The following is an 11,317-nucleotide window of genomic DNA, read 5'->3' as shown; positions in this document are numbered from 1 at the left end:
AAATTGGTTTTAATCTCTTGTTATTTTTATTATTTTTATCTTGGATAATATCCTTTGTGTTACTACAATTATGATTAAGTAATAAGGCAGCAACAAACTAACATAACATCATCATATGTGATGTTCTTTTTGTTCTTTGCAATATCCTGCCCTTTTTCTCAAATTACTCATGGCAAGTAGCATGCCACTTTACACTTTAAGCTATATTTTGAAATGCAAACACAGTGATCAAATTAATAAACATTTATTGTGTTAATTTGCAGTGTGTGATGTCACTAGATGGATGGTGCAGCTGCCGTGATCAGTACCGCCGTCACTGCCAGCAACGGACCAGGAGCGGTGCAGCGGCCACTAAAAAGCGCAAATATATCTATTATGACTGATTAAATTTTGTTGCTCCCATTATGGATCTACATTCGCAAGTGCATGCGTGAGCCCACATTTTACACATGGCCTTAAGGTCCAAGATTATTTCTTTTATCTTTTTCAACTTTGTGAAAATCAACAGAACTGATTCCAACCTTACTGTACGAGAAACAGCATCTGACTCAGAGGTGAACTTGGAACCTGTTGTTGAAGTTGAAGATGTGGCTGGACCTTCTTCTGCAGCATGATCAACAAACCAACCACCACCACCTGCATGACCTTCTGCTGGACATGAGAACAATCAAGAAGAAGAGGAATGTGGACATAGTACTAGTCCTATGCTACCCCTGGATACTTCACCACAGGCTGTGGCTATCCCAAGCCAGGACCAGTGCAGAAGGGAGCTTTGCGCAACTGGTAACAGGTGCCAAGTAGACCCTGGTGTTTTGGATTATCTATCACGCACAGTCGATGATGGTAAGGAAGCATATGCACAGAGTCTTGCACGGTATCTGTGCACAATGCCCTGTGAGGTGAAGCTGCAGGCCAGAGGTGCCATACAAATTTTGATAGATTCATGCACTGAACCTAATAATCCAAACCAGGTGTTCTTGTACATATCAAGATGGCAAATTTTCTGTGACAACCACCTGCACATGCCTGGAAGCCAGGATGACCATGCAATAGCACTCACAGAGCCACCTCCACCATGTATCCCATCACCACAGCCACATCAAATCCCATACCAACAACGCCCACAACATGTGCATTTTACAACTCTAGCTGCACCTGCCCAATATAGCCACTTGAACCTACCCACTGTAGGAGAATGGTCACAACATGGGTATGCACGACATGACCATTCTGGGGGGTTTATACAAAAGGCCAATGCCAATTCACATGAGTATGGAAATCCTTACCAATGTGGACAGTACCGTGTTCCACAACAGGGCCCTCCCTTGTTCCATAATCCAGCCTCATCCACCTCCCTGGTTCACAATCAGTTAGGGCAACAAAATACCCAAACCACTCATGCTGACCTCCCGCCAGTAAAAAAAAAATACATAGTAATCTATTTTTGTTTAAGTTGACGTTTGCCCTATAGGAGTTGCCACATTTGCCATATGTTTTCAATATGGCTTTTTTTGTGTGCAACAAATCTGTTATGAGTAAAAAAAAATTACTTAAATGTGTGGTTTGTGCTTTAGCAAATATACAGGTGATGTGCTTAATTAACCATTTAGAAAATTGTTACGCAAAAACATCACACACTTAATTAACATAGGTTTATTTATGAACCAAAAATAAAATACTATCATAATATAGACCATGCATTGTCTTGCCATGGAGTATATCGATCTGGTGAAACAAAATAAGAGTAAACAAATCCCTCACTGAGGGCTGATAACGTGGTTGATGTACATGTATAGTAGCCATGCCATTATTTCGATCCGCACCATCATCTCCATAATTTAATGTAAAGTCATGGATTCTGGTGAAGTTGTGAAGTATGACACAGGCTTTTATTACCACATTCACATTCCTAAGTATATAACGAGAGGAGAAAGTAGGCCTTACAAATGGGAGTCACCGCCAAACAAGTACAAAGAGCACAGCTTTATTGAACAACAAAATATACAAAAGGCAAAACACACTAAAAACATTTAAAAAATAGATATAAAGTAACCCCATACACACTGAAGCCCGAAATAGGGCAAAAAACTTCACACACCTGAACAGGGTAAAATACACATTCCCATGAAATAAAGTGGCCTGGATGACGACAGAATAACACAATCAAGCCGACCCAGCCAACCCCATAAGTACAAGCACGTAAATAAGCATTATACGAACCTGAGGGGGCACAAAGACATGACCAGGTAACCACCATACACTAAGTGTGACATAATAGACACTGATAAGCACTGATAAAATGGTGCTGTAAAGTAAGTGCCGGTCATAGATATATGCCCAAATGAGGCTGGGATCACAAATATAAGCCTGTGTGAGTTGTTCACTACCCACCTATGATAAGACCATGCGCCCAAGATAAGAGAACTACATAAAGTGCAAAGATAGCAGCATTCCATAGGGACCGGTCAGCAATAGGATAAACAGGAGCTGTGTGCCCTGTAAAGGGAGCGGCATTCCATAGGCACCGGTAAGAGGTAAAATAAAGAGGGGATGTGTGCCCTGTAGAGGGAGCGTGCAGGCTGCAGACACCCAACGCGTGTCGCCACGCTCTGGTGGCTTCGTCAGGGGTAGTGTCTGCCCAGATGGCCTCTTGCTTAAATATAAAGTCATCAGCGACTTACCCAATATCAGCTGTGCAGCGGCTAGAGACGCCGCATGTAGCGCGCATCAATGGCGATTGTACCTGCCGGGCCCGGCGTGCATGTAATACGCATGCGCCGGCGTCCCAGAGTGGAAGTACATACTCCGCTCTCGGTCGTCGAGGCAGCGCATACACAAAGTGAAGTGCGCCTGCGCGGGGAGAGAAGGAAGCGATGACAGACAATAGGTCCGGACAGTGAGGGGCGGTAACGATGCGCCCAAAAAGACCGGGGGGTAAAATACACCCCACAGACAGGAGGCAAGGAGTGTTTTTTCTTATACTGAGCAGCAATACTGTCAGACCCAGTGTAAAAGACAGTAGGGCACAGACAATGCGCCTGAGCTGAGAATAGAGGCAATAAATATGAAAAAGATGTATGAGCACCTATGTGTGGACAAAATGAAAAATAAGAGAAATAAACAAATAAAAGGAAAAACAAAAACAAAAAACAAAAAATGCAAAAAACACAGAAAAGCAAGATTATATCACCCGATGCAAATAATATGCACGGGGCAAAAAACTCTCAAAAAACCTGTAAATTATAAAAAACACAAAATACAAAATAACCAAATATAGGAAACAAAAGGAGAAATAATTAAACATATTAGGTAAGAAAATATAGACCCACACAGATGCAGGTACTCCAGCAAAAAGCAGGAGTGCCGAGTTTCCGTGGTGACCAACTATGGTCATACTGTCAGTCCAAATATATGATCCATAAAGTGGCATAGAACACTACAGAGCCATATAAACACCCCACTCCAAGGGTGGGTGTATAGGGGGACAAATGAGATGGACAGTATATCTCTGGCCAAATTGTCAAAAACCTGTTACGCGCACTACTCATTGCTTGTAGAAGCCAGTAAAGAGTAGGTCTTCGTTAATGCCCAAGGGAGCAACACAATTCAAATCGAAGATCCACTTGGATTCCCGTTTTAGGAGTTCAAGGGTGACATTTCCACTTCTAATGTTCATTTGTATTGCTTCAAGTCCCAGTATCTTCGTGCCAGCCCATTGTGAATTCTGTTCAGCCAAAAAATGCTCTGCCACTGAAGTAAGAGTTTTTCCTTTTATCTTGTCCCTTCTGGCTGTTGAGATAGTAGAGAAGTGTTGCTGTATGCGTCTCCTGAGTTCCTGCGTGGTTTGACCCACATACTCTTTCGGGCATGGACACACCAACGCATAGACCACATTCCGTGACCTGCAGTTGAAATAAGCCTTAGTGGGCGTCTGTGAAAACAAAGAAGGCACCATGATTTTTTCATCACCATTGGTGAAGGGGCAAATACTGCAGTTTCCACAAGGGAAAGAGGCTGGGAAGAGAGCCGGCCCGTGATGAGAGTAACACAGCCGCATTATCAGATGCATCTTCCAGTGACGGTTTTTTATCTTCCGAACTAAGCGACATCGACAGCGCAGGAGGAGGGGCCGGAGGAGGAGGAGACGTATCCCAGAAGAGGCGCACTCGGAACCGCAAAGCATGGTCACCTCGGTATATGCGGGAGACGCGGCAGAACAGGAGACGCTAGTATTGGAGCCATCACAAGCCACTGGTAAGTTGCAAATCATCAATCTCTCTAATTATGTTTTATCAGAACGTGAAATCTCTTTATTAGAAAAGGGTCTTTCCTTTTGCCCTACCAGTGGGCTAGATAAATTTACTTTTATCAAAGACTATTTGTTCTGCAGACAGCTCACTTTTAAACTGCTCTATCATCGTCCCTCAGCCCTAGATGAACTGCCCTTGGCCGACAGACTTGTCTTGAGGGATCTTCTGGATCTTTTGGATGAAGGTGACGAGTGCCAGCCCAGAAGAAAATTTACCGGTAGGCTTCCCTCTCAAGCCACTCCCCCGTTTACCTTGTTCCCTGCGATACAGAGTTTTTTCAACGCTGTGTGCAGGGAGGTTCACGATCTTAAGCTTGATCCTACCAGGGGGAGGAATATTAGCCAGAAGGATCAGGTTATTCTGGCCAAATTAGGGTCTAACAGGGATTTTGTCATCCGAGAAGCGGATAAGGGGGGCAACTTGGTCATTTGGCCGGTTGACCTCTATACACAAGAGGCCATGCGCCAATTGGGCAACACAGAATGTTATCAAGTACTCCCCTCTGATCCCACTTGTGTTTTTCAGGGCAAGTTGAGTCATTTACTGGAGGCTGCATACACACGCAACATCATTAATAAACGGGAACAAGATTTTCTAACTAACCACCATCCCAGGATTCCCACCTTCTATATGCTCCCCAAGGTGCATAAGTCACTACAGGCCCCTCCAGGTAGGCCTATAGTTTCCGGGATTGGTGGGCTACTTGAACGGCCTTGTGTTTATATTGATTTTTTTCTCCAGCCTCTAGTTGTGTCTCTTAAGTCGTATGTCAAGGATTCCACATTTCTCATCTTACAACTCCAGGATCTGGAGATTCCGCAAGGGGCGTGGCATGTTACTCTTGATGTGGAGTCCTTGTACACGTGCATTGGGCATGAATTGGGCATACGTGCTGTATCATTCTTTTTGGATTCTAACACTACGGGAGACAGAGGACACGATTCATTTATCTTGGATTTGTTGCTGTTCATTTTGGATCAGAATTACTTTATCTTCGATCGTGTCTTCTATAGGCAAGTGAGGGGTACTGCTATGGGGGCTCGTTGTGCCCCCTCGTACGCCAACCTCTTTTTGGGTTGGTGGGAGGTCACAAGGGTGTTCTGTCTGGACCACTTTTCTAAACATGTCAGTAGGTGGTTCCGATATATTGATGATGTTGTGTTTATCTGGACAGGCACCCTGGCACAGTGTAAGGACTTTGTGGGCATATTGAACGATAACTGTTATGACCTGGTGGTTAGGACAATAATGGACCTGGTGGCTAAGAGCACACGGAATGACCTGATAGTTACTGATAATAAGGACGAGCTTTGGGACGTGGGAACTCTGCTGACTGCAATCCCTAAACCTATCAAACACACTAGAAATAGCCGTGGATTGCGCCTAACGCTCCCTATGCAACTCGGCACAGCCTAAGAAACTAGCTAGCCCTGAAGATAGAAAAATAAAGCCTACCTTGCCTCAGAGAAATTCCCCAAAGGAAAAGGCAGCCCCCCACATATAATGACTGTGAGTAAAGATGAAAATACAAACACAGAGATGAAATAGATTTAGCAAAGTGAGGCCCGACTTACTGAACAGACCGAGGATAGAAAAGGTTACTTTGCGGTCAGCACAAAAACCTACAAAAAGACCACGCAGAGGGCGCAAAAAGACCTTCCGCACCAACTCACGGTGCGGAGGCGCTCCCTCTGCATCCCAGAGCTTCCAGCAAGCAAGACAACAAAATAAATAGCAAGCTGGACAGAAAAATAGCAAACCAAAGAAATACAAGCTGGAACTTAGCTTCTGATGGGAAGACAGGTCACAAGAATGATCCAGGAGTGAACTAGACCAATACTGGAACATTGACAGGTGGCATGGAGCAAAGATCTAAGTGGAGTTAAATAGAGCAGCAGCTAACGAAACAACCTCGTCACCTGTGAAACTCAGAAACACCCATCAGAGGAAGTCCATGGACAGAACCAGCCGAAGTACCATTCATGACCACAGGAGGGAGCCCGACAACCGAATTCACAACAGTACCCCCCCCTTGAGGAGGGGTCACCGAACCCTCACCAGAGCTCCCAGGCCGACCAGCATGAGCCAAATGAAAGGCACGAACCAGATCGGCAGCATGAACATCAGAGGCCAAAACCCAGGAATTATCTTCCTGACCATAACCCTTCCACTTGACCAGGTACTGGAGTTTCCGTCTCGAAACACGAGAATCCAAAATCTTCTCCACCACATACTCCAACTCCCCCTCAACTAACACCGGGGCAGGAGGATCAACGGATGGAACCACAGGCGCCACGTATCTCCGCAATAACGACCTATGGAACACATTATGGATGGCAAAAGAAGCAGGAAGGGCCAAATGAAATGACACAGGATTGATAACCTCAGAAATCTTATACGGACCAATGAAACGAGGCTTAAACTTAGGAGAGGAAACCTTCATAGGAACATAACGAGACGACAACCAAACCAAATCCCCAACACGAAGTCGGGGACCCACACAGCGCCGGCGGTTAGCGAAACGTTGAGCCTTCTCCTGGGACAATGTCAAATTGTCCACCACATGAGTCCAAATCTGCTGCAACCTATCCACCACAGTATCTACACCAGGACAGTCTGAAGACTCAACCTGCCCTGAAGAGAAACGAGGATGGAAACCAGAATTGCAGAAAAACGGCGAAACCAAAGTAGCCGAGCTGGCCCGATTATTAAGGGCGAACTCAGCCAACGGCAAAAAGGACACCCAATCATCCTGATCAGCAGAAACAAAGCATCTCAGATATGTTTCCAAAGTTTGATAAGTTCGTTCGGTTTGGCCATTTGTCTGAGGATGGAAAGCCGAAGAAAAAGACAAATCAATGCCCATCCTAGCACAAAAAGATCGCCAAAACCTTGAAACAAACTGGGAACCTCTGTCAGAAACGATGTTCTCCGGGATACCATGTAAACGAACCACATGCTGGAAAAATAATGGCACCAAATCAGAGGAGGAAGGCAATTAAGACAAAGGTACCAAATGGACCATCTTAGAAAAGCGATCACAAACCACCCAAATGACCGACATCTTTTGAGAGACGGGGAGATCCAAAATAAAATCCATAGAAATATGCGTCCAGGGCCTCTTCGGGACCGGCAAGGGCAAAAGCAACCCACTGGCACGAGAAGAGCAGGGCTTAGCCCGAGCACAAGTCCCACAGGACTGCAAAAAAGAACGCACATCCCGCGACAAAGACGGCCACCAGAAGGATCTAGCCACCAAATCTCTGGTACCAAAGATTCCAGGATGCCCAGCCAACACTGAACAATGAATCTCAGAGATAACTCTACTAGTCCATCTATCAGGGACAAACAGTTTTTCCGCTGGGCAACGGTCAGGTCTATCAGCCTGAAATTTTTGCAGCACCCGCCGCAAATCAGGGGAGATGGCAGACAAAATTACCCCCTCTTTGAGAATACCCGCCGGCTCAGGAACACCCGGAGAGTCAGGCACAAAACTACTTGACAGGGCATCAGCTGTTAGGACTGGCGGAACGCACCAAGTACAAGATGAAATGGAACTAGGTGCGTTCGCAGTCCGAGGTCCACCGTGCAGGTAAAAACCCTGCTGCTAGTAAGACGGACTATATGGCGGTACTACAAGTATACACGCACGGGTTAACTGCACCCTGCGTGAAGGAAGCGATCCTGTTGCATCACAGGACCGCGGTACCGCACATATAGCGCGAGCAATAAGTCAGCAAACTCAACCCCAACTAGGATTGAAGTCCGATTAGACACTTGCTGGCACAACACCGCAACTGGGTGTGTAAGGAAACTAAATAATAATATAAAGGCACAAGAGTGCGTGCGGTGTCGCACAGATGGACGCCACTAACCACCCAGGCTTGGGTCAGGAAAGTGCAGAGCAAGCGCACGGCGCCGTACAGGCGGACACAGCAACTGTTAGCGGTAATATCTGTTACGTGCTGTTGGATAAGTCGGGCGCTAGATAGCAAACATACACCTTCCGCGAACAGATATTCAATAGGGAGGGTATTTAAAGAGCGACGTTCACTCACAACACACACACATATTTACAAGACAATACTAGCGCATGGCCGTGCTGTCATGCGCAGTTTATATAGCTGCAGCACAGGAAACAGCTACAGAAGTTTTGCCCTTTCAGGACCTGCCAAAAGGACCAATGGGATGTGCTGCAGTACCTGAGCATGTGACCCTCGATCTCCAACAGGAGATCTTGCCCTGGGCATGCTCAGTGTGTGCAAATAAGGACTTAGATCCAGAAACGTCCACTCGCCGCTGCCCAGCACTGGCTTCAATGGCAGAAGCAGGAAAAGCAGCAGTAACTCTTCGCACAGAGTCAGACTGAGCGAGACGCTGGGAACGATGTCCCTGCTGAGCAGACTCCACTGCGGCTGGAGGAGAATGGGAGACCGCAGCGGAGACGGATCGAGATTCCCCCTGTGCAGCAGAGGAAACTTGACTCCTAACATGAGCCTTCACATTCTTAGAGCCCGGAAGGTACGAAACCACAAAATCAAAACGGGAGAAAAATAACGACCATCGACCATCGAGCCTGTCTCGGATTCAACCGTGCAGCAGAGGAAACTCGACTCCTAACATTACCCCCCCTCCTAGGGTCCCCCCTCCTTGGGCCTCCCTACATTCGAAGGCAGCAATGAGCTGCGGGGCCTGAATGTGCTCAACAGGCTCCCAGGACCTGTCCTCGGGGCCATAACCCTTCCAGTCTACCAAATAAAATTTTATGCCACGTACCACCTTGCACCCCAAAATAGCGTTCACCTCATAATCGTCCGTAGACGAACCCGATGTCCCAGCAGATGACTCGGAGAACCGGGACATATACACGGGTTTCAAGAGGGACACATGAAAGGTGTCGGTGATACCCAGGCGTGGCGGAAGGGCCAAACGATAGACCACAGGATTAACCTGCTTGAGGACCTTGAATGGGCCCAAGTAGCGAGGAGCAAATTTAGTGGACTCAACTCGCAGCCTGATGTTACGGGCGGAGAGGCACACCAAGTCGCCAGGAGCAAAGGTCGGAGCGGGGCGCCAATGAACATCGGCGGAGGACCTCATTCTCTCCTTGGAGGCCCGAATGGCATCCTGCGTGCGGTCCCAAATGTCCCGTGCCTCCACAGCCCAGTCTGCCACCCTGGAGTCAGCAGAAGACACAGGCATGGGCACAGGAACACGCGGATGCTGGCCGTAATTTAGGAGGAATGGAGTCTGACCGGTGGAGTCGGCTACGGCATTGTTAAGTGCAAACTCTGCCCATGATAGCAAGGATGCCCAGTCATCCTGCCTGGCTGAAACAAAATGTCGCAGGTATGTGGCCAAGGTCTGGTTGGCCCTCTCTACCAACCCATTCGTCTCGGGATGATATGCAGAAGAGAGATTTAACTCAATGCAGAGAAGATGACAAAGCTCTCTCCAGAACCGAGACGCAAACTGGGGACCCCGGTCACTGACAATTTTGTCTGGCATGCCGTGTAGGCGGAAGATGTGTCTTATGAACAACGCTGCCAAGGCCCGTGCAGAAGGTAACCGTGGGAGCGGCACCAAATGCACCATTTTCGAGAAATGATCGGTAATAACCCAAATGACGGTACAGCCGCGAGACTTGGGCAAACCCACTACAAAGTCCATCCCGACCATCTCCCAGGGCCTGTCTGCCACCGGCAAGGGATAGAGTAACCCAGATGGCCGTTGTCGAGGAGACTTTATTTTTGGTGCATGAGACACACGCCAGAACGTAATCTCTGACATCTCGGACCATATGCGGCCACCAGTACGTCCTCGCCAGTAGCTCAGATGTCCTCTTTGTCCCAAAGTGTCCACCCACCCTGGACGAATGAGCCCAAGAGAGAACCTCCGGTCGCAAATTAATGGGCACAAAAGTCTTGCCCGGAGGCACAGACTCTAGCGAAACCGGCGCTACGGTTCTCAGGCTCTCGGAAGGGACAATAAGCCGAGGCTCCTCTTCCTCCTCCTCAGTTGACATAAGGGAGCGAGAGAGAGCATCAGCACGGATATTGTTCTCCCCGGCGAGAAAATGAAGGGAAAAGTGGAACCAGGAGAAGAACAGGGACCATCTGGCCTGGCGAGAATTTAGCCGCTGGGCTGTCTGCAAATAGACCAAATTTTTGTGGTCCGTGTAAACTTGGAAGGGAAACCGCGCACCTTCCAGAAGGTGTCTCCACTCCGAAAAGGCCAACTTCATTGCTAGCAACTCCCTGTCCCCGATGGAGTAGTTTCTCTCCGCTGGCGTGAAGGTCTTAGAGAAGAAGAAGCATGGATGCTTCCGACCTTGAGCATCCTTTTGATAGAGGACTGCTCCAGCACCAACGGACGAGGCATCCACCTCCATTAGGAATGGCTTATCCACATCGGGACGATGTAAGATGGGAGCGCTAGCAAAGTGGGACTTAATAGAAGTGAAGGCCTTGGAAACCTCTTCCGACCACAATTTGGGATTCGCTCCCTTCTTGGTGAGGGCTACCAAGGGAGCTACCAGAGTTGAGAAGTGGGGAATGAACTGGCGGTAATAGTTTATGAACCCCATAAAGCGCTGCACCGCTTTAAGAGAATGGGGCTCTTGCCAGTCCATCACAGCCTGTAGTTTGGCAGGATCCATAGCCAATCCCTGGGCGGAGATGATATAGCCCAGGAAAGGTAAAGACTCCTGCTCAAACATACACTTCTCCAACTTTGCATAAAGAGAGTTTGCCCGTAGGAGGTCGAAGACTCTGCCAACATCTCTCCGGTGGGAGTCAATATCTGGAGAAAAGATGAGAATATCATCCAGATAGACTATAACTGAGGTGGAAAGCATATCCCGGAAGATGTCGTTGACAAAGTCTTGGAAAACGGCTGGGGCATTACAGAGCCCGAAGGGCATTACCAGATACTCATAGTGCCCATCTCTGGTGTTAAACGCCGTTTTCCAATCGTCCCCCTCACGGATGCGAATCAGGTTGTAAGCA

Source organism: Ranitomeya imitator, chromosome 4 (assembly GCF_032444005.1).
Source record: "Ranitomeya imitator isolate aRanImi1 chromosome 4, aRanImi1.pri, whole genome shotgun sequence".
Classification (NCBI taxonomy): Eukaryota; Metazoa; Chordata; class Amphibia; order Anura; family Dendrobatidae; genus Ranitomeya; species Ranitomeya imitator.
Note: the sequence above shows the minus strand (reverse complement) of the source record.